This window comes from Lonchura striata, chromosome 3 (genome assembly GCF_046129695.1).
Source record: "Lonchura striata isolate bLonStr1 chromosome 3, bLonStr1.mat, whole genome shotgun sequence".
Taxonomy (NCBI): Eukaryota; Metazoa; Chordata; class Aves; order Passeriformes; family Estrildidae; genus Lonchura; species Lonchura striata.
This window is the reverse complement of record NC_134605.1, coordinates 74,231,617-74,242,216: the sequence shown is the minus strand read 5'-3', so window position 1 is coordinate 74,242,216 and position 10,600 is coordinate 74,231,617.

The following is a 10,600-nucleotide window of genomic DNA, read 5'->3' as shown; positions in this document are numbered from 1 at the left end:
ATTTCCATATGTAAAACTCTTTGATTGTGCCAATGATCAGTTAAAAATTGAAGCTACTTGTCTTTTTGTCTTGTTGTCTATTTGGTCTTCAGCGAGACACTTTGACACTGCTGCTCCCACAGCATCCTCTGGGAAAAGCTGGCAGCCCACAGCTTGAACAGGAGCACTCTGCTGGGCTAGGAACTGGCTGGATGGCCAGGCCCAGAGAGTGAAGGTGAGTAGTGCTGCATCCAGCTAGGGACAGTCACCAGTGGTGTCCCCCAGGGGTCTGTGCTGGGGCCAGTTCTGTTCAATGTTGTTATTGATGACATGGATGAGGTGATTGAGTCTTCCATCAGTAAATTTGCAGACAACACTAAGCTGGGATCGTGTGTCAATCTGTTGGAGGGTAGGGTGGCTCTGCAGAGAGACCTGGAATGGTTGGATGGATGGGCAGGGTTCAATAAGATGAAGTTTAAGAAGCCCAAGTGCCGAGTCCTGCACTTTGGCCACAATAACCCCTGCAGTGTTAGGCTGGGGACAGTGTGGCTGGGCAGTGCCCAGGCAGAAAGGGACCTGGGGGTGCTGGTGACAGCAGCTGAGCATGGGCCAGCAGTGTGCCCTGGTGGCCCAGAAAGCCAAGGGTGTCCTGACCTGTGTCAGGAATGGTGTGGCCAGCAGGAGCAGGGAGGTCATTCTCCCCCTGTACTTGGCACTGGTGAGGGCACACCTCGAGTGCTGTGCCCAGCTCTGGGCCCTCAGTTTGGGAAGGATGTTGAGACGCTGGAGCGCATCCAGAGGAGGCAACGAGGCTGGTGAGGGGCTTGGAACACAAACCCTGTGAGGAATGGCTGAGGGAGCTGGGGGTATTTAGCCTGGAGAAAAGGAGACTCAGGGATGACTTTATCACTCCCTACAACTTCCTGAAGGGTAGCTGCAGACAGGTGAGGGTTGGTCTCTTTCTCCAGGCAGCAACTGACAGAACCAGAGGACACAGCCTTAAGCTGCACGGAGGGAAATACAGGCTGGATACATGGAAAACGTTTTGTATTGAAAGAGTGATAAAGTACTGGAATGGCCTACCTGGGGAAATGGTGGAGTCACCATCCCTGGATGTGTTTAAAAAGAGACTGGATGTGGCACTGAGTGCCATGGTTTAGTTGAGGTGTTAGGGCTGGACTCAATGATCTTGAAGGTCTCTTCCAGCCTAGTCATTCTGTGAATTCTGTGTCTTGATGTTACATTCTATTCCTCCTAGACTCTACTTTTTAAAAGATCTCAAATGCTGCAAAACAAGAATTGTACATTTTTAGAGAACGCTGAGAGGATGATCCATGCTGACAGGCATTCACTCGCTATCTGCCACAGGTAGCCCAGCATTAAGTGCTTCAGGGCACTGAAAGGATTTGATCTAATCTTATATTATAAGAAGCACACAACATTGTACATTCTCTTCTTCAACACAGACACTTATGTACAGCCTAAGGGCCCAATCCTGCTCCTCTTGAAATCAGTTGGAGTTTTTGCCTTTGCTTCAGCAGCAGAGAGGGAAGGAGCAACTTTTGTAAGGGTGTTATGGTGGCTGGTCCTTCAGTCTTTCCATCTTAATCACTGTTTAATGGGAGAAGGCAGACACAACAGTGCTGGAAACACTACCTGTGTAATTAGAGCAACCTACCTTCCAGCTTTTTTTTGTCAGTTTACTTCTCTTCCATTGCTCTTCCTTGCTAAAAAACTGAAATTCATGCATTGACTGGTAATCTGGATTAAGGCAAGGAGATGTCCTTTCAGCAGAGACAGAGCTGTGTGAACATCAAAAGGTTCAGGATTCTTCTGTAATCAAAACAAACTCATTAACTGCATTAGAAGGACAAGTACACAGAATGCAAATACTCTCAATAACTAAACACTTCTTGTAAGCAGCTGATGAATTGTGCTTATTGAAACAAAGCCTGAATACAGAAGCCAGTGACTAAGACTTAAGAATGCTTTTCATTTTCTTTCCCATCTTGTTAGCCAGTAAAATGCATTTATTGTATCCTATCATAGCTATTCATTGTAGCACATCAGACTTTAAACCAAGAAGATATGTTACAGATACTGTGCAGAGCTGCATAACTGGGAAACTTGAGGTCTTAGCTGCATGCAGGTTTTCTCTGCCTGATATTTGCTAATGGAAATGTTGGAGCAGTCATACGACAAACCCAGGGACTGATCTTGCAATGTTCATGCTGGTGATCCTTTCTCTTGCAAATAACACAAGTCCTTAGAAACTGGTTTCTAGCAACTTACAAGAAGCACTCATCTTTTTCTATTGCCTGGAACTATGGGACTGGGGTCAAAAATGTGCAATTAAAAGGAAATATTGACCAAATTTAAAGACTGCATCAAATACTTTTAATAACTTCAAACACAGAGATAGAAACATGTATAAGGTTGAATAAAAACATCCAAAAAGTCTGATTTCATATCACATTATCCATTCCTGGCTGGCTGTAACCAGCAGAGCCTGATCCAGCTAGGTCTTATTCATGTAGGTAATCCCTTTGACCCTAGTCATAAATACATTATTCTAGTTCAAGATAATCTCCAAGTATCAATCTGAACTGATGTCTGTGCTCTTGAACACAAATGCACATTTTCCATTTCTTCCATCTCAGAGCTATAATGCTAAGCAGGCTATCTTAACATAATATTTTTTTTAAAACAAAATTTAAAAACCACAAGCGTATCCCACCAGAACTGACTTTTAAAAAGAAAAAATCCAGGTGGCTCAGTTTGGAAAGAAACTTTGGATTTGTTGTAGTTCTCTTTCCGTGTGCTTTTTTTCCCAAAGGCAGACATTCATACACATATAATTCCCTCTTCTTGTCACTGGGCTTCTGGGTCAGTGAACATTCCTTTGCTGTAGTGTTTTTCAGATGAAACTCCAAGAGAAACACTGTCCTCAATGATGGGTCGGATACAGAAGAGGAGGATGGGCAAATATTCTAAGATTGGCCTGGATTCTTGCCAGGAGCAGAAGAAAAGAGCCTTTGTGTTTGGACATCTGAAGGCCAGGCATAAACATGTTAGCCGATACTTAACACCCAAAGCCAGAGCCAGAACCGTTAGACACCCTGAATAATCCCCGCTAGGCCTCCTTTGGGTTTCAACTGCCCATTACAATGGGGCAGCCTCCTCCAATTACCAAATGTGTTTCTTCTAAAAACATCCTTACGGGAACTCCCAAAATAGCAGCGATTAAAAGCAAACAGCCTGTAATTCATTGACATATGCAAACCTTTTAATGTTTTGCAGGAGACAAGTTGCAACTTTTTGTACCTACAAGACTATTTATGCATTTTTAATAATTACCCTTGTATATTATGTGATACAATTCCTTTAGGCATTTAGTTAAGAGAAGCAACAGAATTCACATTCAAAAGAAACTGTTAGTTTTGCTGCAAGAAGCGCAGCTAATTTATGTAGTGAATTTTTTATACATTTTTCCCCTGATTTCTCTTCCCTGCTGTCCTCTTTCCCCTTTCTTCTTCACTGCATTAAGAAATTCTGATGTGCCTGCAGCAACATCCACTGGTGGGGAGTGTCTGCAGTGATGCCAGCCCTGACTTCCCAGCAGTGGAAGGCAGCAATGTGTGCTGCTTCAGCAGGACGCGCTCCCTGCTAGGCTCCCTGGGGAATGGCCCCACGCTGGGGTCCTCTCTGATCCTACACCTTCTGCTCCCGTGTCACCCGACAGACAGCGATCCCCATCCCGTCTGTTCTGCCCTAAAACAGCACGAGGAAATCTTTCCTGCAGATTGCTTTCATAACCAATGTGGTCCTGCAAGCTCTGACTTTTATTCGAGCTCAGATCCCCATGTTGCCACCCAACGCCTCAGCTCTAGCTTGGGATGAGCTGATCCAATGCCAGGCAGGGAAATCCAGGCACGGGGCTGGGCATGGCACGCCTGCAGCTCCCACCACCAGCACGGGCACACACAGGTTTTGGAAAGCAGTGGCTGGACTAACAGCACAACTCATCAAAGGTTCTCGCAACAGGCAGTGCTTTACCTCTGCCTCAGGGGTAAAATGTAAAGAGTTCCTTTCCTTCTTACCGATGGCAGAGGACCAGATCCCTGGCTGTATTCCTGCACTGATTTCATCCATTTATACCTGCTGAAAACCTGGTCCTCCCTCTCTTCTTATGACAACAACCAAAGAAAACCAGGTCAAATACTTTTGTGTTACTGTGGTTTGACAATATATTTGAGAGGGGATTTTCAAGTCAGCCATTGCAGATACTACACTTAAGGAAAATGCAAATAAAACCTATTTCTTAGGTCACAGTTATAGCACAACAACATTTCTCTTGACTTCAGAAGGCAGTTTGTCAAATCAAGGGCTTCATCTTCCCATTGTAAATCAGCAGTGGATAATTAGGAACTGCCCACAATTATATATTGATGTTAAAAATAAGTAAATCCCAGCACATCCCTGTTTAGACAGTAAGAAGGCTTTGCATCAAAAAAACACAGGACACATGAGAATGTGAATAGTAAAGAGCTCATAACAAAGAAGGATAAACTCTTCATTGTGTGCTTACAGCACTCATTTCTTTCTCTGTAACTGAGAACCTATACAAACAAATGGGATAAAAAGACAACATATACTGTGATATCAGCTGTAACCTGCCAGTTCTTCAGCCAAACCTACTGGAACACAAAGGAAAGGGGCAAGGTTTGCACAAGGTGCACACTGAGTCAGCTTTTGTCTCAACAAAACTTCTCCTCAGCTCCTATAGCTGCAGCAGGGCAAGTCTAGATAGGAGTAACAAAACCACTTGCCCAGCTCTAGCAGTATTTCAGCCCAGCTCTTTGCTCATCCTTGGAGTTCACTTGAGACTGTGACACGCTGTAGGTGAATCCTTTTGTGGCTACACTAGGAGCAGTTTTAAGCCCTGCATCATCAAAATTCCGGGGCACCCTGCTGCGTGGGGGGCATGGATCTTTTGGCTGCAGAGCACAAGGTAGTTTCGGTATCTGAAGAAAAAAAAATTAAGCAAGAAATATCTAAGCCTATCTCCAGTGCACAAGGCAGGACTTGGGCCACTATATAATCTGGAGTGGAGCCCCTGAGTCTGTGCCACAGAGGGTGTTTGTGCTCACTGGTATGTGCCCACAGCCTGCTTGCAGCCGTAGCAGGGGTGGGGCAGTCAGGTGGCTGGAAATCCTCTACAAATGTGCACATGCTCCAAAACCCTCCTTAGGAAGTATTCTAGGTAGGGGAAGACAATCAGCCACGGAGAACCATCTTTGTATGGCCTTCTATTCTGTGTGCAAATCCTCTCCTAGATTTAGGTACCTCATCTGAGCCTTCCTACCTCCAAAAATTACCAAAGAATTCCTCAGCCAGCTCTAGATCAATCTCACAGGAGAGCAGGGGAAAACCCTGGTTCCATTGTAGCTGAACATATAGAGCTACTGGATTGAAGAAAGAACTTTTTTCCCTGTTTTCCATCTTGATCCCTTCCTGTGACTTTACACGCCAGGAGTAGGGGAATGGAAATGTAACATTGTTTCAGTGCATCACAGTCACAGTGTTTGTGGCAAAGTTTTGTTTTGAGAATAAAAAAGACTTCATGCCAAAATAACAGCAGCAATTCATGTAACAGTAACAATTTAGAGCAAAGGGCAAGATCATACCTGTTTCTGGCTCTGACACTTCAGGCAGCATATATTGACAGGAGAAATTGTGAGAGAATTACTGAACTAACATTACTTTCATTCACTTTGTGGGCCAAAATCATTGTCTCAAATCCTTCTGAAACACCCAGATGCTCAGGGTACTTTGCAGTACTTTCATCTCATTCCAGGTGGATTTTCTACCACCAGGGAGAAGCCAGACAGGCTTGTCTCAATTAGTGATGCTGGTGTCAGCCTGGTGAGCCTGATGAATTTGCTTTGGTTAATGGACCAGCCTTACTTATGGCACCATCCCACCCACCCAAGTGTCACATTCCTCCAGAAGCCCTTAGAAATCAGTCACACAGCAGCTAAATGGAATAGTGGACATTCATTTGGGATGGCAGCTTTCCTGCACAATTCCAGACCTATAAGGAGGTAATTATTCACTGCTTTTTCTCTGTGACAAAACTATTTAGAAGGGATTGCAATCTGATGAACACAACTGAGGGAGGAGTGCCCTCCTTTAATTCCCCAGCAAAATGGAGTCACCACCCAGCATCATTCTAAGCCTCCTTATTTCTCATTAACCTTAGCATTTCCTTTCTTGCCCCTCAAAAAGCACAATTATGTAGACTGGCAGTATCTCTCCTGCCCTAATGCCTGACTACAGTATATACCTTTTCTTTTGACCCTCTCTCTTGAGCTAGATTTAAGCCTTTGGTAAGGCTTCATGCAGACACCTCTGTAAGAAAAGCAGGACCATTTAGGAGACAGGCAGGAGAGTTATCAAATAAACTTTCCGTTTTATTTACAGTTCAGGAGCCTTGCAGAACGACACGCACTTATGGTTTGGGATCACTAGCAATTATTGTAAAGGTGAAAGCAGATACTGCAAATTTAACAAGCCTTTTGTATGAACTAATTGCATTAGAATACATTAGTAAGGGTGCACATTGTAGGTTTTATGTTTCATTGGAAAGGTCATCCTAGATTCTGGTTGAATAGTGAAAGAGAGGAAACCATATTAGCAGTTTATCCAGCAAGTGTCTCTAGGATGAATTTCCTTCAGGTCATTTGCATTATTTGATTGTAGCTGAATAGTTCTCCCTCTGCCAAGCAAGTAGGGGAAGACCTGCGGTGACAATAGGGGAAGTTCAAAGTCTTTGAGCCTTATTAGAAGGCTCATTTTCTGCACACATTTTCATGCACTCATTTCCCAGAACTAGGCTAGCAGCTGTATAATCAGGACAGCAACTTTACATGCCTCCTGTAAAATACAAACCTCCCAGGGAAAGCTGCTGTTGGTTTTCAGGAGGCAAGAGTGTTCCTGCTTCTTCAGAGGTGTGATACCCTGTTATGCCACACCACATAGCCCACCTTGCTGGCCCCTCTGCAGATTATTTGTGCCAGTTCTATCCCTGCTTCAGCTGCCCTGGGTGTCTCTAAAATACTGTGTTGGAGACAGTCACTAGACCTGGCTGCCCCCAGGGCTCTAGTGGCTTTGCAATCCTAGGGGTGGTGGCAGTCCTGAAGAGGTTGCAGAGGGCAGAGTGGTAGCAACAGAGCCAATGTCTGGGGAAGAGAGAGGGAAAGAGCTGCCCACAGGATCCTGAAGGAAGTTGCGGGGTGGAGAAGCTGAGCCAAGTAAGGCACAAAGTTTTTGTTCAAAAAGAAAACTCCTCTTCCCAATCAAGCAGAATTTCTGGGAAACCATAGTCCAGTGTTGCCTCATCACATTGCTGGCAGGGGACTAAGTGACAGCTAGAGAAGGGCAGAGATTGTGTCCATCCAGACATCGTTAAACTGACAGTATAAAATCTTCTGGTTACTCCATGAATACCCATCAGGATTTCCAGAGGAGTAGCTAGCGCCCACTAGTTTTACTGAGCTGTGTATTTCAACCAATCCTCCAGAAAACCTTACTGTGTAAAAATCAGGAGGTGGCATTCCACTAGGCTAAATAGTGCCAGTAGACTTAGAAGAGAAGTTAAATTGATGCTAAAATTTGTTCCCACCCTCCCCAAACCCCTCTCTATTGTGTAAGTGGCAAAGAAAACACAGCACCCTCTAGGAGGCTGTAGTGGCATTTACGCTGTCGCCAGCCACCTTTGCTCTGAAAGGAGGTGGCTTCTGCCCATCTGCCACTCTCAGAAGATGTAAAAGAGAGGAGCATATGGTTTTGAGAAAATGAAAGGTCTTGGTATCTCAGCTTGGTAAAGCTATTGACTTACTGTCTGACCTCTGGCAAGATGCATGCCCTCCATCTGCCCGGCTCAGGCTGGTGAGACAAGCAGAAGAGACTCGAGTGCAGAGATGCTGAGTTTGAGTTTAGCTTGTCAGAGCCACAGCAGCTGGTCACCCTTTGATGCTGACAAGCTACATTAAGGCCCATTTCAGCCAGCTCATAGAAGCTGGGTCTTCTCACCCCACAAATTCAAACTGGCTCTGAGGCTCCCAACAACTTCCCAAGCACAGGAGAACAAGGGGTGTAAAAATATGCATAATATGACTGCTGCAAGAGCGAGCTGGGACACCCTGGGCCCCATTGCTCCTCTTCCCTCAGCTCCATGGCCCATTCTCCAGCTGCTACAGCCCCACAGGCTCCCCACATCTGCTAGGACTGCACACTCACTCCTCGCCTATAGCACCTTTTTACAAATGCTATCACTCAATCACAGCCAAAGGAGCGAATCAATCCACTCTGCATTGAACGTCACCTCTGGCAAGGTTAAAACTTCAGATCAGCAAAGCCCTTGTGCATTTGGCCATGGGGACTCATCCTGTGCTGCAGCACATTGTGTAGGAGAGCTCTGATTGTGCAGAGGATGACTAAGCCCCATCAGAAACCAGAGGCACCTCAGCCTTACAGAACTGAGACAGCAAAACCTTAACATGGGGATAGCAAATATTGTCCATCCTTCATTAAAGCTGCATAGCAGCCCAAACAATAATTTTTACATACTCCACATTAAAAACATAATACTTGACATTTTAGTGTCTCATAATTTGGATATTGATTTCCAGGGAGGATATTTGATGGAGTGTGTGCCATAGCTCTTGTACGTATGTACTATAGCCAAAGGACATGACAATCTACCATAACATCAGGTAAGTCCTAATAATAGCGATATTTTAAGGCTCATTTAAAATATTTAAAGATACAACCTGAAATTAAAATAGAGCGTGAAATGTCCGTCTGTATTAATATTATCATCAACCATCACCAAAGTCAAAGGCTTGGGTTTACATCACTCCTACAGTCCCATTGACAACTTTATCCTGACAAACACACCCAGGACCTCTATTTTCTTCTTCTTGGCCTACTTTGTCATTTATTTTCATAGGGAACTAAAAGCTGCAAGTTCTAGAGGAGGGGTGAAGGCTTCAATATCCCATCAGCTCCCATCAGCACAAATACCCTGAAGCGGTTTCTGATCCCTTCTTGGTGCCACTGAAACAGGCCTGACAAACCCCTTTATTCAGCCACCCAGCACTTTTTTCTCTCCCATCCTACACTAATGCAAACATGCTTTCACTGTCCTCTAAGTTTCTTGATGAATTAATAGCCATGAAACCTACATCTTAAAAAATATTTTTAAGAACCCTCCCCCAACATGACTGGTGCCTGCCACCACTGTCACCCCCTTGTTTACTTCACCCCTCTTAGATCCTGGTGTTTCTCTCCAATTCGGATAAATGGGAAGGGACAGTGTTCCTGAATGCTATGAATATGGTGGGGATGAGGAAAAAAGGATTCATACTGGTGGTATATGGGCTAAATATTCATTATATCAATGTCTTTACGCAGTAACAAAGTAAATATAAAATTTTGAACAATGTGTATTGAAAGGTCATGAAAATACATTGAAATACATCAAATCAATAACAAGAATTTCAAACTACTCTCAGAAAACACTAAATAGCTACATATAAGAATGATAAGCATTGAAAAGAGCTCCATATAAAATCATTTCTCACTTCAGTACCCTCTCATGGTCTGATGGAATAATCTTTCTGCTCTGGAAGAAAAACATTTGTTTGTAATATCAGTCTAATACTATTAATTATATTGATTTGTGTTTGACTATAGACTGGTGGGGTTTTCAAAGCTTTAGCATTACACAGCTTATGAAAAACCTCTCACAGGAGCTTTGGCCTGGACAAGGTGCATAGCAGGGTCCCCCAAGTGGTGCATATTTTGCTGGATTATGTTTAACCAAGTCATGTAATAATTACTATAGATTAAACTGTCTTGAGTTATTGAAATAATTTTATGAATACAGAAAAATCTTGAGCCTGTTTCCTTGAACTATTCTACAATTCCATTTCTCCTACTATTCTCATATTCTTCATGTGAATAAATACAGTATTCTTGGTAAACACAAGCACCTGGAACATGCTTGCACAGGACACTTCCAAAGACAGTACATAATAATTGTGTTACAATCATAACCCTAACTCTAACTCTTATATAAAGGAAAATTCTGTATGGGGTTTCTGTTTGCCAAACCTCTCTTATTTTTCCAAAGCTTCCTACAGTATCATTACAACAAATTTGTTTCTTGGGAAGATCCCTTAGCCTTATGCTCCAATAATGTATGACCCCAAGGACTGGACACATTATGCAGGGCTCTGCAAATGTACATTACTTTTTACTTCAAAATTCATAAATAAAAAAGATAATCTTGTATACACCTGCTTCTCTGAAGTGTTTACAGTCTTGTTTTTTATTAAAAAACCAATAATATTAAAATTCCTCAAAATAAAAAAAATATTCCTTAAAGTTCTAGAAGATTAACAAAATAGAAACACTATTTAAGGTGATGAATCATGTAAGGTAATCACTAAACTCTCAGACTGTAAAATAGGATTACACACCATTTCTTCTTTTTTTTTTTTTTTAATTTTATCTCTTGGACACTGCAGTATCAACTGCTGTAGTCCTAAATTTA